Source organism: Lepisma saccharinum, chromosome 1 (genome assembly GCF_977018435.1).
Source record: "Lepisma saccharinum chromosome 1, izLepSacc3.1, whole genome shotgun sequence".
NCBI lineage: Eukaryota > Metazoa > Arthropoda > Insecta > Zygentoma > Lepismatidae > Lepisma > Lepisma saccharinum.
Genome location: NC_139229.1, coordinates 3198012 through 3216061, shown reverse-complemented (window position 1 = coordinate 3216061; position 18050 = coordinate 3198012).

Below are 18050 nucleotides of genomic sequence, written 5' to 3'. Positions count from 1 at the left end.
GGCACTGCATAATGAGGTATGAACATTGGACATAATTTATTTCATGAATATAAATTTTAGTGCCCATCCTGACATCATTTAGCTTTATATGTGCACACAAATTCGACTTACGCCTACAATGTAACTATAAAATTTGAGGGATGGAAAGACGTGTTACATAATCTTTCAGCATTTCATTAACAATAGTTTGAAGAATTGATTTCCCAGTATTGTTACTAGTATGTGGCCAATGAGTTACTGACGATCTGTAACGAGTGTATTTGAATTTAAATCTATCTTAGAAGCAGTGGTGAAAATTGAATTCAAAATGTTCTCAAGAAATTATATTTTATTACCAAATGCATGTAAAAAGTTTAGGTATTCTAAAACTGCTGCACAAATGAAGTGAAATGGAGAAGATAACACTACACTGAAATAGCGGGTCCTGTAGAATATTAGAAACACATCACTGCTTGTACGTAACTGTCAATCCATCTGCTATACAGAGGAACGTCGCATTGACTCGAGAGTCCTGGCATATCTTGTTGAGCTCACGCAGTGCCCCCGTGCTTTCGTCATTGTTGCCGTCGTCTGTAACGGTTTCGAACCACAGAACATTGTCGAACGCAATTATTCCCCCGGGCCTCGGCAGTTTCAAGCATCGCTCGTAGTAATTGTCGTAGTTGACCTTGTCCGAGGGAGACAACGGAAGTTGGTTTTTAAGGAAAGAGTACCAGAAAAAAGTCAAAGATGATTTGATTGCAGGAAGAGTGAAATGCATAACTATCACCTAGCCTAACATCACCATGTTTATTCTCCCAAGAGAACTGAAACAAAATGCAAACCAATCTACTGACAACCCGTGCACAAGCATTTGTAACGAGGGCTCGAAATGGACTGGAGCAGACTGGAACATCATTCTGCTTCGTGAAAACCTGAAACCACCTTCGCTTTCTGTCTCGTCAGAAATAGAAACGGACCGTTCACTTCTTTTGCTTTTTAGATTGAATTATATTGTTAATACTTTTTAATAATACATATTATAGTAGCAAAGTCAATATATACTTCACTAATAATAATAATAATATTAATTTGGAATTGCTTATAAGCAATGGTCTATCAGATATATATTGACTCCACTACGCAATCCCATACATGAGAAAACATCCAGAACAACTTATCGTATTTCATGCAGTTAGGGAACCTAAATTCAGTCAGTGTAATTTTTTTATTAACTTTTGCATGCCTTTCAAGAAAAGGTTATAAAAGTTAGAGGGGAATTTTACTCATAAGTTTATGTTGAACCTTAAACTATAATTTTTGGAATTTTGAAAACCGTGGAATCTTGAATTTTTTAAAAAAATTAAAATGGCAAAATATGGAAATATAACCTGGTTTCTGTATCAGGGTGGCCAATCCAGCAACATCATAAAATTCAAGTATAATTCCTGGTTTCAAGGTGAACTTTCAAAAAAAATTAAGGGTACAAGCAGATGTTTTTGGTATTAAAACCTTAAGCATTGCCACCTCTCACCACCCACGCACATACGCTCCAAGTACATTAACAATGTAAATGGTCTGTGTAATTCAAACGTATCCAAAAATTAAAATTTAATTCCATTAAATGGTATACCGTATATATATTTAAATCATTTAATTTAAGGGGCAGAGTTTACATTTTCCACGTCAAACTCTCAAGACTCGAAACAAGTCTAAACAAACACTACGGGATAGACTAAAAAAACCTCATAATTACCTAAGCAACTCCAAGATATCACATACTACTAATTAACTAACTCTCTAGCCTTCCTAAACCCGAAGGTTTATGGCTGCAGCAACACAGGCCTTCCATCTGTCCCTATCTTGAGCAAGATCTATATACTCTTTTCCATCCCTACCGATTTCCTTTAGGTCCATCTCAACGTTGTCCCTCCATTTTCGTCTTGGCCTTCCTACAGGTCTCTTACCATCAGGTTTCCCAACAAGAATCCTGTAAACTCCTCTTTCCTCTCCCATTCGTGACACATGGCCTGCCCACCTAAGTCTTCTTGATTTAATTATTCTAATAATATCTGGACATGAATACAAATTAAGTAGTTCTAAATTATGTAACCTTCTCCATTCATCTGTCTCCTCATCCCTTTTAGGTCCAAAGATTTTCCTAAGGATCTTATTTTCAAATACTCTCAATTTATGTTCCTTTCAATGTAAGGTACCAAGTTTCACACCCACATAATACTACAAGCAAAGTTACTGTTTTGTATATTTTAACTTTTACTTTCTTAAATATTCAACGAGAAGACAAAAGTTTATGAAGAGAGAAGTAACATGCATTTCCTGAATTAAGCCTACTTTTTATTTCCTCTTTAATATAATTTGCATTTGTTAATATTACTCCTAAGTATTTGAATTTGGAAACTGGTTCAAACGAGTTGTTATCAATAATTAGATTTTGATTATTACCTAACACTTGGTTTCAGCCTGTAAGCATATATTTAGTTTTCTCTTTGTTAACTTCCAAACCTATCTCTTTAGCAGTTTTGAAAAATATTTTAGCATTATTCTTAATTGTATTTATATGATCCCCTAATAAATCTACATCATCTGCATATGCTATCAACTGAGTCACACCATTTAATTTTAGTCCTTCTTTAGTTTCTTTTACCTTCCTAACATCATATTCTAAGGCAAAATTAAAGAGCAATGGAGATAATGCATCTCCTTGTTTTAACCCATCATGAATTGTAAATTTGTCAGACACATTAATACCTACACAAATTTTACTTTCTCTTTCACTGGTGCATACTTTTATCATACTAACAAGCTTCTCAGGTATTCCAAACTCTACTAATATATTATATAATTTATCGCTTTTGACCGAATCATATTCTCTTTGAAATCAATAAAAAGCTGATGGACATTTTGATTATATTCCCACTTTTTTTCAAGTGTCTGTCTGATGTGAAAAATTTGATCTGTAGTTGATCTGTTACGTTTAAATCCACATTGATAATCACCAATAATTTCTTTAGCAGATGGGGTTAGTCTTGTTAAAAGAATGTTAGATAATATTTTATATGTTGTTGAGAGTAAAAATTCCACGGTAATTATTGCAGTTCATTTTATCACCTTTTTTAAACACAGGAACAATTATGGATTCTTTCCACTGTTGAGGGATTTCTTCTTTATTCCATATTAAACTAATTAATTTATGAATTTGACATATTAACAATTTCCACCATATTTAATTAACTCAGCTGGGATTAAATCAATGCCAGGTGCTTTGTTATTCTTTAGCCTTTTAATAGAATCTTTAACTTCAGTCAAGTTAGGTTCTGGAACTAAAGGTTCTGCTGCGTGCACTTCATTTACTTCTGATTTATCTACTACATGAACATTTAAAAGGTCATTAAAGTAGTTCTTCCATCTATTTAGAATATCGCTTGGGTCCCCAACGCAATTAAATAATCATCGGCCTATATCGATAACTTCATCATTAAGTCGGATTCTTGAAATGGTAATAGATAAACAATTAGAACAATACTTACATTGTAACAACCTAATTACTAACAGACAATTCGCTTTTAGGAAGAATCACTCAACAGAATTACTCCTGCATGAACTGTTACATAACTGGCGGCATGTTTTAGATCGTAAAGGAAAACCAATACATCGGCATAATTTCAATAGATATCAATAAAGCATTCGACAGTGTTCAACCAAAGTTATTAATACAGAAATTATATCAGCACTTCAATTTTTCTGCTACTGCATGCAACTGGATTGAAAGCTATTTGCACAATAGGAGTATCGATACAAAATTGGCAACTCGATTTCGTACGGTCTGAATGTATCTGTCGGTGTACATCAGGGGACTATTCTGGGCCCAAAACTTTTTAACATGTTTGTAAATGATATCGCAAGCAAGGAATTTGGTTTGATTTGTATCTATACGGAGACGACTCTCTGCTGTACTGCGCATCTAACAAATTAGAAAAAGTAATTGCAAATATTGAAAAAAGCATGCCCGAAGTTCTTGAGTGGTATCAATCTAACATGTTGAAAGACTCAAGTATTAATATTATCCACGGAAAACAATATCATCACGAAAGTTGACAATATTAAAATACGTAATTCGAATATAAAACCAAGTGAGAGTCTAAAATATCTTGGTGTGTACCTAGATAAGAATTTATCCTTTTCACAACATGTGAAGATTATGTGTGCACGTGCAGCACCTAGAATTAAACAGTTTCAATATGCTCACAAATTAGCGTTATACAAAGCATTCATAAGGCCGTTACTTGAATATTGTTCCTCTGTACTCTATGGGATTAACATAAATAACACCAACAAATTAGAAAAAATGCAAAATTGGGCAATTCGTAGTATACGAAATACAACACACATGACTTCACGATCGAGCAGAGAAGAACTGCAACTACCAACGCTTGAATCCAGACTCTACCTAAACTCAGACTTTATTCTTAAGAGGGAGGTGGAGTTTGGCGAAGGTCGCAGTGGAAAGTGCTTAAATTTAACATGGGCTTTTTTGCATTTTGTTGAATATAACGTTTTAGGACAAAAATTTGCCGGAAAACACGCAGTAGATGTGAACTTACTTTATGAAACTTTGAGTACATGACACATTTATGCAATTTCAGTTCGATAAATGTGCACAAATTCCATTATTTTTTTTCAATTTCCCATAAGGAAATACGTAAATAAGCACAGAATGGTTATAGGATTTGTGGGTAGCACCAACGAAAATGGCCATTATGATGCATAGTAACGTAATGCTCAATCCTTCTATGACTAAGCTAGGGAGGACTTTTCTTTCAAAAGTCACTTGCACAACCCAAAATGATTGTTTAAAAATGTCATGTATTATCGACGGCGAAAGATACGGCCGCTTCAGCCGAATTTCATTCATGATAGTTCGCCACTTGGCCACTAGATGTCTCTATTCGAAAATTGCCCCAGGCTGACGGGAGGGCTAGTTCGCGCGGGTGTTTTAATTCTCTGCACAGCTGGATTCCGTCCCCTCGTCAGAAGACCCCGTAGCTGTCACAGCTTGATATATTGCCTCTTTCCCAGGCAAGAAACCAAGAAAGCAGGAAGGCCATGAGTTTGGTTATGTTTGAGTGTAGAGAAGCAGAGCATATTTACCGTGAATTGCAACCAGTGACACAGTAACTTTATCTCGACCCCTACCGCGAAGGACGTATTTAAAGGGTTCAGGTGTCCCAACCTCCCCCCGAAAGACTTACCAAGTACAAAAATTAAATAATGAAAATAATGAGATTATAAAATAACTTCAATTAAGTAATGAAAATAAGGTTGTTGTTTAATCGCAAATTGTTTATTTCCGCAAGAATATTGGAAAGCAATACGATTTTGAATGACAGTACCAAAGAAGATTTATGCAAGAATTATTACTACTTATAATAATATGCAAACAAAATATTACCAGGAATTTTACTTTCGTCAACTGGATCTAACATCATTTTTCATACTCAATAAATGTTATATTCTTTATCTATTTGACATTAATTTCCTTGCCAGGGCAGTTTCTATTTATTTACAAATTTTGCCGACCTTAACTACACGTAAGCTAGATAATGAATACGTCATGTTATACTGCACTGTTGTTATACCGCCTTCTTACCTGTTCATGTAATAAAAATATATTAATTAATTTAATATAATTATACTTATTTTAATTTAACATTATTAATATTATTATTTTGAGACATTACGTTAGGACGCCCCTCCGAAATATATATCTAGATACGTGCCTCGTGTTCGATTTGAATAAAATTTAGAAAAGGCGGGGAGGGTGGTAGCGCTTCCTCTTTTTACATTTCGATAGTTTTACCTCACATGTAGTACTTTGTGCAGATAGGAAATACGTGTACACACACACACACACACACAATTGATGATTCGCAAAGGAACTTCGTTAAATTCCCATGCTTGTTCACAAATCACATCCTCTCCAAATTACAATAGCCTACTATTGTTGTTGCTTACATATATGTGTGTGTGTGTGTGGTTCCTAGAACTTCACTACTTCCAATCATAAACTTGATGTGACTCTTACAAAATATTTGTTTTTGGAGTGGAAAGATCATGAAAAGGTCTACTGTTTCTTTGCAAATCTTCAATTAATGTAAAATTTAGTATAAAAACGTAATTTTGGCTGACTTGCTAACTTGAGATTTAAAGAAATTATTAATTTGAATTCTTCATTAACAATAACAAAAGCGACATAAAATGTAGAAGGACAAGATTCTTGGCTTGGTTGAGAATTACATTAGAGATGTACAGGTTAGGAAAGTGGAGGGAGAATTCCCTGTCTTCTTCCTCTTCAGCGCGAACCCTGCCTCCTACATTCTACATGTCCATTCAAAATGTCTTCTTAGTTTCGGATATATTTTGCCTCCCCTATAGCGTAATGGTAAAGATGAACCTCATAATGTCAAAAGGTCCCGAGTTTGGTACCTGGGGCTCCAGCTACGGGACGCGCGTAGGTTCGAGTCTCCTGGGAGAAGCGTAACAACTTTTCTCCTGATATTTCGGCCAGTCAAACTCGCGGCCCGCGGGCCGCATGTAGGCCCCAGCATACGTTAATGCGGCCCGCCTTGGCCCCACTTAACACTTCATGCTTGAAATTATCTATACATTTGTAGTTATCCCGTTTTCTCTTTTCTCGTGATACAAGACCAGATTCATCCAAACTTCAACACATTGACCAGTTTTCCCTACACAGGTATACATTCCATTATAGAGTAGGTGTTGTGTCAACTAAGCAAGGTAATTGACAGGTTACTTCTGAAGTACGAAAATATCTTGCCAGCTGGGGGAGGGCAGCGTGCATACTTTCTGTCGCCTATGAGTCTGTTTCTTGATTTTCAAGGATTTACCTGGAAGAAAAGCCAGTTTCTGTAAAAGTTTCAGAGAACCATATCGCTGCCCAAACCTCGTTGGAGTAAGAAAAGGACTATAAAAGAGGAATGTAGATTTTTCAAGTGAAATGCTTACTTTTGTTGTGAAGTGAATACTGAAAAGCGTAGAACTTTTGTACCCTGATAAAATAAATCCATTCAGAAGTATTTCTTTATCACGAAATAAATTTGCCATAATCTGTGGCGGAGTGGTTAGCACAACCCGTTGCGACACCAGAGGTTGCGGGTTCGAATCCTAGCCTGAGCATGGGTTTTCTTTGTATGTGTCCCTTCATCAATTTCATCATATCATTACTCATCCTCATCGTCGCCATTAGGCAAACGTGGCAGAAAAGCAACGCTAATAAAAACATCAGAAATACAGTTGAGGAGAGGATTTATGACTTAGTCAACGAACAATTGAAAGCGAAATTTGTTCGTGTTGTTGCCTTTTCCCTCACAATATGCGAAATTACGCACGTCTGTGAGCTAGCTCGGTTAGCTCCCTTCACTCGTGGATGCGATTCTTACCTCGATATGACAGTAAAACTACTTGACTGATTCCTCCCCGTGACACAAGAGTTGATATTTTGAAGGAAGTGGAGGTCATTTTGCAAAGTTACAGTCTTCCGTTATATTAAAACTTTTTAATAAAGTTATAATTTGTCCTTCCCAACTTCTCAGGAATACTAGGAATGACAGGAATATTTGTCCACAGTAAAAATACTACGTGATGAAGTTGGAAACAGGTTTCAAGACTTCAGAGGGTGCGAAGGGCAATAATCTTGTTCTGCTCTGCTCCCTTTTCTTTTGATGATGCGTGTGCAAGTCCTGACTTCGAATGGAACTTATTTAATTGCAGTGCAACTCGTATAGATGGGCTATCCTTGATTTTTCTTATATCTCCCATAGCAGGATCCTCGAATAAGCTATTTTGCTGTAGAAATTTTATTAATTTTGGTTGCACTTGCCTTGGTGAAAAGTTGTTTTCCATAATGAAGATTAATGAAACAGCCGAATGATCAAGAATGACTGACAAAACATTTGTTGTCTGAATTAAGAGTTTCATGCTAACCAAAAACTTATTGCACACTTTTGAGAAGCTTGTTAAAAAAAACAGTGAAATCTGTGCGAAACGTAACTATAATTGCAAACAAACAGTTACAATTGTAACCAATTTATACTCGAAAGTAACATGTAAAATACTATAACCATGAAAAAATATGGGGGAGGTCTATATAATTTACATATCGATGCTGCAATAATAATCACTGGAATCCCCCCCTCCCTTCGGCCCCCTTGTGTCGAACCACTTAGTTCTGGATTTTAAGGTGTTGGGGTTCTAGATGTGTGGCCCGGATAGTTTTGACATTATCGTTATGCGGCCCTACTCACGAATTTAGTTTGACATTGCTGGTCTATAGGACCTGTTGAGGAGATATATGTGTGTGTGTGTGTGTGTGTGTGTGTGTGTGTCATAGAACATCACTACTTCCAAACAAACTTGATGTGGCTCTTACAGAAACATCTGTTTTTGGAGTGGAACGATTATAAAAAGGTTTACACTGGCCTCCCCGATGGTGCAGTGGTAGTGTCGCCGCCTTGTAATCAAGGGGTTCAAGGTTCGATACCCGGTGGAGGCACATAGTGGTTCGGATTCAACTTTAAACTGTAGGTCCAGTCCCTCTTAGCCTTACTGTGCATAAAGTAGACTTAAAACACTAAATCAATCAACCAACAAAAAGGTTTACTGTTTCTTTGCAAATCTTCAATTAATGTAAAATTTAGTATAAAACCATAATTTTTGCTGACTTTCTAACTTGACAAATTATTACTTCGAATTCTTCATAACACGTATAGTGCTGACCTTGAAGATCATAGTATCATTAGTTGGACTGAAATTTCACTTGGGAAGCAATCAATTAACATTGGGAAAAATCACAATAGGAGAAAGCAACTAATGTGATGCAGGAACTGGTCATATGTTTCCACAGGGGATTCCCATCACCACTGAGAGTTTGTCCCCACCCTAGGCCGATTAGCCGGCCCCGTGGCGGAGTATTTATCTCATTTCGCTACGACGCCAGTGGTTCCGGGTTCGAATCCGGTCTGGGCATATGTGTCCTTCGTGAGCGTCTCTTCATCGATTACATCATATCATCATTAGCCAAGAGTGGCAGAAAGGGGAAGTAAAATAAACAAAATCAATCAATATTGGCCGATTAAAGCTGCTGTGAACTCCAACGATGAGAACTGTGCAAAGGGACTTAATTCAGATCATAACAAAGAAAACTACTTCATCAAAGTGTATGTTCAATATTATACTATTGTTTCCTGACATCTTTGTTACTACTGTACATTTTGTTACATTGTTTTGTCCGTCTTTCTCCTTTTCAGTTTTTCCATATGTTATTATGCATGTCCACGTTTCCCCTTTTTAAATTCCAGGTAGTTTCGCTCCTGCCCATCTCTAATAGGGACTCGATTCGTTAATAGTTGAAATAATAATTGTTACTAATTCTTGCCTTATTATTATCATTATTATTATATATCGATTTTGTATAAAAGAACACCCCCTTTAAAAAAAATACTTTCTTTCAACTGATATTCTTTACCTCCTTCTTTACTCTCAATTGATAATTCTAACCTCAACAAGAAAATTCAACATAATTATAGTAGCCACTGTAATCAACCAAATTTATTCAATCAAAACTTCAGCGATGAAGGTTCTGTCTCGGGAGCCTGCCACTCTTCTCGTTCCATGCAAGAGTCAGCCAGCAAGCAGTGAAATGCGAATTGCTTTGCCAGTGGAGAAATTTTAGCCTCCGAAACCAGAATGAAAAGAAACAGGTGGGTGTCCTTTTCCTGGAAACCTCACTGCGGGAGTCACGCGGAGGGGAGGGGGTGGTGAAGGTAGGAAGGTTCTCTTCCTAGTCCTCTGATATGTCGCTAGGTGTCTCTGTATCGCATCGGGCCAGGAAACTACTTTCATGCCAACCTCCAGGCCACTCTTAACACCTGAGGCCAGCCAGCGGGACCAGCATCCAGGAGATCCCGAGTTAAGTACCTGCCCTTTTATGGTGCTAATCCTTTCGCCCCTAACTTCTCCCTTTTATTATTCTATTGGGGTGTTTTCTAAATAAAACTCAGTCAATTAACTATTCAATTTGTGCTACATTAAATTAGCTGCTGTTCCTCTGACTGGGGTTTAATAAAAGTTAGAAACAGTTTGTGTACACAAAAATTCACACGATAATTGATCAATTGTTAAAGTGTATTTCTATTACTTCTTTCCAGGGGGCCCCGTCAGTGCATGATGTCATTCTGAGAACATGTGGGAGGAACGTATACAGCCGCCGAAGAAACCTTTACGTGCGGATGATGAACTCAACTATGTCCACCGGCGAACAAAGTAGCGGGAGGAGGCATTTCCAACTATAAGAAGGTAACAGAATAAACTATTTTTCAAATAGCAGATAATAGGTTACACTCCTATACTTCCTTCTGTTCCCGTATGAGAGATGTTTAAAAGAGAAACAGGAAGTTATCCTCAGGCGATCTACAAACCTTTGGATAGTGGATTCAATAAAACTTCAACCTAACATCAGAATATGTTTTGACTCTAATATTTAAACTTCCAATTTCTGGGAAATAAAAGCTTCCATCGGTCACATCGTTGTTCTTCGAAAATCGGACACACCAAAATCTTCAGCAGGCATGCAGTGGCACCCTCACGTTAGAAATTGTGTTCCAGAGAAAGTTCTTCATCTCAATACTATAGCATCTATCATCTGCCATCGCAAACTGTTCAGATGTTACTCATATTTGGTAGTTGCCTTTTAATCAAGGGGCCCCGGTTTCGATACCCGGTGGATGCATATACTGGTACGGATCTTACTTTAAACTGTAAGTCCAGTACCGATTAGCCTCCCTGTAAATAAAGCAGACTTAAAACAACAGTTCAATCAAGACATAATATTGGCACTCGTGGGTAAATGTCTGTCCAGGACAGCCTTCGATCAATCAGCAACGACCCCTCAACATTTCCTGACCACTCTACTATACATTTATTTTAGCTTGAAAAGTTTTTGTAGTCAGGAATTTTCTCGTGAAGTAGGTTAAAGCCCTTCCTATTACAATAAACTTTATTTCATGTGTCTCCATTATTACGAGTGAGAACTCAAAATCTGATTTTCCATCTCCACAGGAAGTGCCCCCAAGACAGGAAGTCACCCCGCGAAGCATGCTTCCGGCCCCCCTTAGGTAAGTTGTAGAGAAACGTTTTCCATAATTAACATTGTTCTTGTAAAACTGTTAATACATGTAAGACATGATGATATTGAACTTGCCATCACGTAGTGGACCCTGAGAAGAATTCGGATGAACAGATTAGCATAAAAGCCATCTTAGGGCAGGAAAATGTGTGGTATTTTATGCATTTTTAGTGGTTTCTGTAAGTGTTCGGAAAAGGTAAACAGTATGCATTCTTTGTGATCGAGATAATCGGACCTTGACGTACAGTTTACGAATTTTAACACTCTTCTCTGTTCTTCTTTCACTCCTTCTAAACACAGTTAGAAGTTTATTTTCATCTATAAAACAGTTTGAATGAATTTACAGATATTATGGTTTTATGATAAAACTATAGTATATATTATTTCACAGTCCAATCATGTAGTTTGAATTGTATCCTTTCCAAATGAGTCGTCTGAAGAAGCAAGCTTCCAGAGTAATAAGCGAGGAGTGTGTAGAAGTATGCAGACTATGATTGACCGATTGTTAAGGTGTGTTTCTTGTCTTTTTCGCCAGGTGGCTCTGTCAGTGCATGACGTCATTCAGAAGAGCTTCAATATGGCTACACTGACCAGTTCACGGACAATACGATGCCAAACGCAAGATAGAAGAAGAAACAAACAACAAAACTTACAGAAGTCAAACTGTGCCAAATAGTGTGAACAATTGTAAAAGTAAAGAAAAATTGAAAAAAAATTGTCGTGAACAAAATAAATCTCTTTTTACTTTATGATGAACAAAAAAAACTTCCTCTTTTAAAAGACTGGACGATTCCTATTTCCTTTTCCGGTTTTCAGAGTTTTGTTTTACGTTTACGTTCTACTCAGATCCTATCCACTATGTGTCTTCACTTGGATTCCAACCAGAAACTCTTGCCTTTTCCTTTTTCAGGTGTTTAAATGTTTTAAAGTCGTCAATAACCGACATAGCTACTTGTCTGTATCCGAATACAAGGTACTACCACCATCAATTAACATTAGAGAATACATCAAATCAAGACCCTAAGGGAAGATTTGAATTTCATTTTATGTCCACTTTATGCACGGAAAGGCTAATTGCGACTGGACTTATAGTTTCAAGTGAACCACTTTGTGCCTTCAATGGATATCGAACCGAAAGGAACCTTTTAAGTATGTAATCTATGAATATGTACAAAAAATTAATAAGCACTTCTAGTATTATTATGTACATTCAGCAGAAAAAAATATTATATTAAGGCATCTCATATCACAATTAAACTTCATGAAACAATATGTTCTTTTTGTCATTTTTAATGCATTCTACTTAGTTTATTATGAAATAGATAATATATTTACTTGATGGTGTATTAATGTGCTCCCGCATAGCCTAATATCACTTCCGCCTTTGGTGCGGAGGGTCCCGGCTACGATCCTTGGTTGTATCTCCAAAGTTTCAACGTGGTTCAAGCACAATAGGGACAATTGGGGACAGCAACAGAAGTGGAATCCGATCTAAAAAACCAGGAAACAGCGGTGATGCGACTCGATGAGCTGACCAGCTTGACAAGCCTTGGTCCTCAACAACTTTTGCCCCACGGAGGTTAGTTCAAATTTAGTTTAACTAAGTTTAAACTCTAGGTTAGGCCCCTATTAACACATGAAGTGGGCTTATAGCAATAATCCAACCAATGCACACGAGGACATTCATAAGCAAAGCTGAAAACGTAGCCTTATGCGACGGTCGTCCGTTCTTAGCAGATATTGACATCTCAGAACCACTAGAATAGAGACGCGAAATCTGATTGATTCACATAGTTCAACATGATCTGAAAGTTTCCAAGTTGCAGATTCTAAAATAAGTGTGTTGATTGATTGATTGATTTGCTTATTTTACTTCGCTTTTTATGCCACTTTTGGGTAACTTCCGAAGATGGGGATGAGTGATGAAATTGATGAATGGACACTCACAAATATCCATGCCCTAGACCCTTGACTTCGAAGCGCGATGTGCTAACCACTCTTCCACGGGGGCCGGCTAAGAGTGTTTCGTGAACTGTGAACTGCCAACTGGCCGTGACCATTGGGCTCTTTGACAGAACAATCGAACCTGGTCGAAACATTTCGATAATTGAAAAACCACAATGGATAGAAAGATAACACTTAGTGTGAACTAATAAAATCTTCCCTGTACCAAGTTGACATGAAAAATCTTGATCGTTGGTCCAAGTAGGCAAAACAATCAAATTTAATCGTTATTGAAATGATTCATATGTCTTAAATTAAGAAAACACACCAACACAAAGTCTTATTTTATAATTTCCCTTGTTAACGTAGATTAAACATTTTTGATCTCTCGAATTGCAACTTATTATATTACTTTATGATCACTCCATCAAAACGAGAAACACATATGATTCCAGAAGTTTAATCGGGTGATCCGTTTGAGATGTCAGAAAAAGTAAACAAGAGGTTAACGTACGTATTTCCGAGCAGCTTGTTGTAATATAAGCAGAAAGGATGCGTTTCGAATGAGTGAAGCTTAAACTTCAGCCACATGGCGGCCCTAATGTTACGTTTAGGTCGCTCGCAGGCCTAACAGCTTGGCTACGAGAAGGCTTTAAACGTGAGAAGGGGGAATAATTAATGCTCCTTTGTCCTTCACCTATTTATTATGTACAGGCCGAACAGGTAAGGGGCTGAACACGCCTGAGCCGGGTGTGAACTACCAAACACTGATACTTAAATTACTAGTGTCATCAATGTACCTGATCTGGTCCGTTGACGGTGCGTACTTTGGGCACTGCCCAACCTTTGCAAGGACACACTCCACGAGTCGCACCATTTAGGCTACTCGCTTCCGACTCTCCCGGCGACCTCTCGTCACCGGGGACTGACTTGGCTGGTGTTTGCTGATTTAGCATTTAATGCTGGCTCGTGACACTAATGTGCATGGTGACAAAGGTGGTGATCACGTCACAACAGCGAACACAGTGTGTCGTATGGTATGCGAAATTTTCGAGTATTACATGCATGCTACTGCCGCCACGCAACTGAAGTCAACAAATCTCCACTCATTCGAAACTTACATCCTTTGTGCTTATATTGCAACAAACTGCTCACAGATATCTACATTAACCTCTTGTAGATAAAGGTTTAATTTTCTGATATCTCGAACGGATCACCCGGTACTACATAGTCAAGTACCTTGAACATAACACTCATGAACACATGGATAAATTCATTTCTTTTTTCCTAAGAAATAACTACAGGCCCACATTTCATGTAAATTACGTAAGAGGTTGCAAAACGAACGAAGCAAGGAAGGAAATGTTGATATTTATTTATTTTCCCACTAGCAATTATATTTGACAAGTTGTCTTCGTCTACTATTTTCCAAACTTTTCTCGTTTTGCTCTTTAAGCGCCCTACCTGCCTCGGTGCCTGGGGCGACGCCTCTCTTCTCTCCCTACCTACGGTTCTGGCCAACGAAATGACATTTTGATCCGTACCAGCTAACTGTAGACCAGGCAAACGAGAACAAGTCTCTGCGCAAGTAGTGACGGTTCCACCAATGAACAGTGAGAGAAACGGGATTGTGTAATGGGCGACGGGAGTTACCCGATTCCCTCCTTCGCTTTATAAGCGTTGCAAACTCTTGAAAAGGATAATACCGAACGCACATGGCAAACGGACCGTACGATCGGTTTAAGAATTTCTTATGGAAATATTAGGGATAAAACTGCAAGAGCAAATTTTGACAAACCCTGCATTTAGCGTACGTAGTAAGGTCTGGACCGTACATCCATGGATGTATGGTCAGGACCGTACGGTTGGCAACGCTGCGTTATCACCACTCGACTTTCCTCCTTCTCCTCTGCCGATATGCGCGGCCCAGCTCCAAAGTTAGCTGGGACTGGGTATAACCTACCAACCAGCTTGAGAGATGTCCCGAGTACAATTCTCCGTCAACAGATGTCGTGCGAGTGCAATCTCTGCTGCAACACGATATTCTACACTCGACTTCGTCTCCACCCAATTGGATTGAAAATCTGATATTTGAATTGTAATCAAGCTACTGTCAACAGAAATTAGAATGTCTCCATTTTGAGCCACTCAGGAATAGTCATTACTACAAGAATTTCATGTCAAAGCGAGCACTTTTGTCGATGTACACTGCAATGCGCCTTCGTACGAGTACGTAGTTCACACAACGTCCGATAGATGGCGGGCAAGTTCCTTCACTCAAAATTACAAGAAGCGTGGTTCAAAGAAGTATCAAGCATTTCGATGATGGAAATGGAAATCTCATCATAATTTGATTCATTTATTACCATTGGCTATTATTTCAATATCAGATTACAGTAAGGGTGGCAGGCGACACGAATGGCATTGAACAGTCCTTTCTTTCACCCTCCCCCCGCCCCCGGGGAAATGGTTCATTTTTTATTACCGGACCTTAAGGCATATTGATTGTTTTTCGTTATAAAAACCATTGCTAATGTGTCACGTTAAATTATTTCTAATTTTAATTAATTGGTTCAAACACGTGTGGGAGAATGTTGATTTTGATTGACTGAATTAAGATATACTACTCTACGTTGCGTTTCTGAAAACGTGAAAACGTGAATTTTATTATTTTGTTAGCATTCTCTCCCTTCTACACTAATTTTCATCTTCTCATCATTTTCGAACACAGGAGCGTTAGGAGCAGCTAGGGAGCGTTTACATTACGTAAGTGTCACTCCTGGTTCACTCCGGATGTGAGTGACATGCTCCCACTTGTCACTTCCTCGCTCTGTTTAAGGAGTCACTTCTCTCTCCGGAGGGAATGAATCAACTGTAGCTTTCTTCCGCTTAGCTCCGAAATCCTTCTTGACGTCAACATGCAAAATCTTATGAACGACAGTTATAAGGGAATGCCTCTTTCATCAACTGCAAGAATATTAAATAAAATTTGTTTCATATGTGAACATGATGCAACAGGGTTATCATAGTCGATGCTGTAAACTACAGGGTGTTTCAAAACGATTCACCAGATTTACCTATACATTTGGCCACCAAAGTCACCGGATCGTCTTCTTGGGATACATAAAGGATGCTATCGCTACCCATAACTCTGGATGAGCTGAAAATCGCATCTTAACTTCTGAGGAGTCATTGAGAACGGACATGCTGTAGCGACAGTGGCAACATCGCCTTGATTTTGTTCGTATAACTAAACGTCGTCACATAGAACACTTAAAATATATGATAGGAATTGTGACGTGTTTTCCTTCAAGTTGACGTATCACGCAACACTCTGATCTTGATCTTGATCCCTCAAAATATATGGCAACTTGAAATCCAATTAATTATTTTGAAACAGCCGGTATACCATAATAACGATTACCCAAAATATGTTTCGCCCTATATACAATTATAAAACTCAACTTTAGTCAATAAATTGTTTAGTTCGACACAGAGAAAAATCCAAAAATGACCATCGCAATTTTACCATCTTGTTTTTGTTTTCCAGTAACTGTATTTTATTTAGAAATAGATATAACTAAATTCGTGAGATCTCTAGGAAATAAAATTTACTTTCGCTTTTAATATCAATTTCTCTAAATAACAGTGTGTGCTTAAGAAGTAAACAAGGTAAAGTTACACCCTGTGCATTGCTCGTTGGCTTCCTTGAATCTGTGTTTTATGCACAGGCGGGCTACAATTTTAAAGAGGGATCCAAACCACTGTGTAACGTGTCTTCACCAGGTATCGAATCCGGGACCCCTTGATTACACCCTGGACATTGAAAAACTGTCAAATTCATGGAATATTTGGAAGTATGGCTCCTCATAATCACAATATGGGCCATTTGTGAAAGTGATGTGATCAGCCATACGCTCCTGGCACCTCCCTTCCCGGTTGGATGACTTCAGAGACTCTCCATGCAGGGATATCGTAACGTTCTGCTAGGAGCACTGGTGAGCACTCGCCCCTAGCAGATAACTTAATGGTAATGGGCGAGAGGTTACTTTACACACTTAGAAATGGCAAAACACAAGCATCTGGATTGATACCTTCAAGTCTAGATCAACATGGTTGGAATAGGATAATACCTGACTCGCTCGCTCAATCTCCCTACTTGCTACTCGTTCCAAGGCTCAAGACAAAAGACATCACACCGCCCGTTGCTGTCTAACTTATTCCTCCCTCCGACTCCCTGGCTATTGCCCTCAAATACCAGTAGATCAGCACCTTGATTCCAATAGACCAGGAAGATTGGTTAATTTCTGACCTGGCATTTCTTGAATGCCTGAAAGAGCAGCGGCCGTCGATAGAGGTTATTAACACTGACTTGCTACGTTTCTCTGTTTAGAGGATATTGATACGATATTGATGGGAAAATTACCGCCCCGGAAATCGAACCCGAATCTTCCACGTGACAGTCTGGCTCCTACTGACTTGACTGTGTTTAAATGTGCCTTAAAAGAAGATGTACTGGGTTAGAGATCCCCAGATTAAGTAATGGTGTCGTTTCTTGTATCAACTTGATCATTATTATATCTTAATTCGTGCATTGTTATTGTTGAGTATATACTACTGTTATATTCAATTTATTGCCGAACAAAGGGAATTTTCAGACTACTAAGGAATTTATAAAGGGTGTCTACTATTTTGTGAAAACAAATTTCCCTGACTTTTCCAGACCAAGTCTTTAGGGCAATTAATGTACATGAACATGTATGTACAGTAGCAGCGATTGGGGAGTGTGTGTGTGTGGGGGGGGGGGTGTGTACCCCTACTTTTTGCCCCAGCAGTATGGTCTCCTAATGCTATCCATTATCTACCAAGAAAAAATTAACTGTCCTTGCCCCAACCCTAAAGTTTT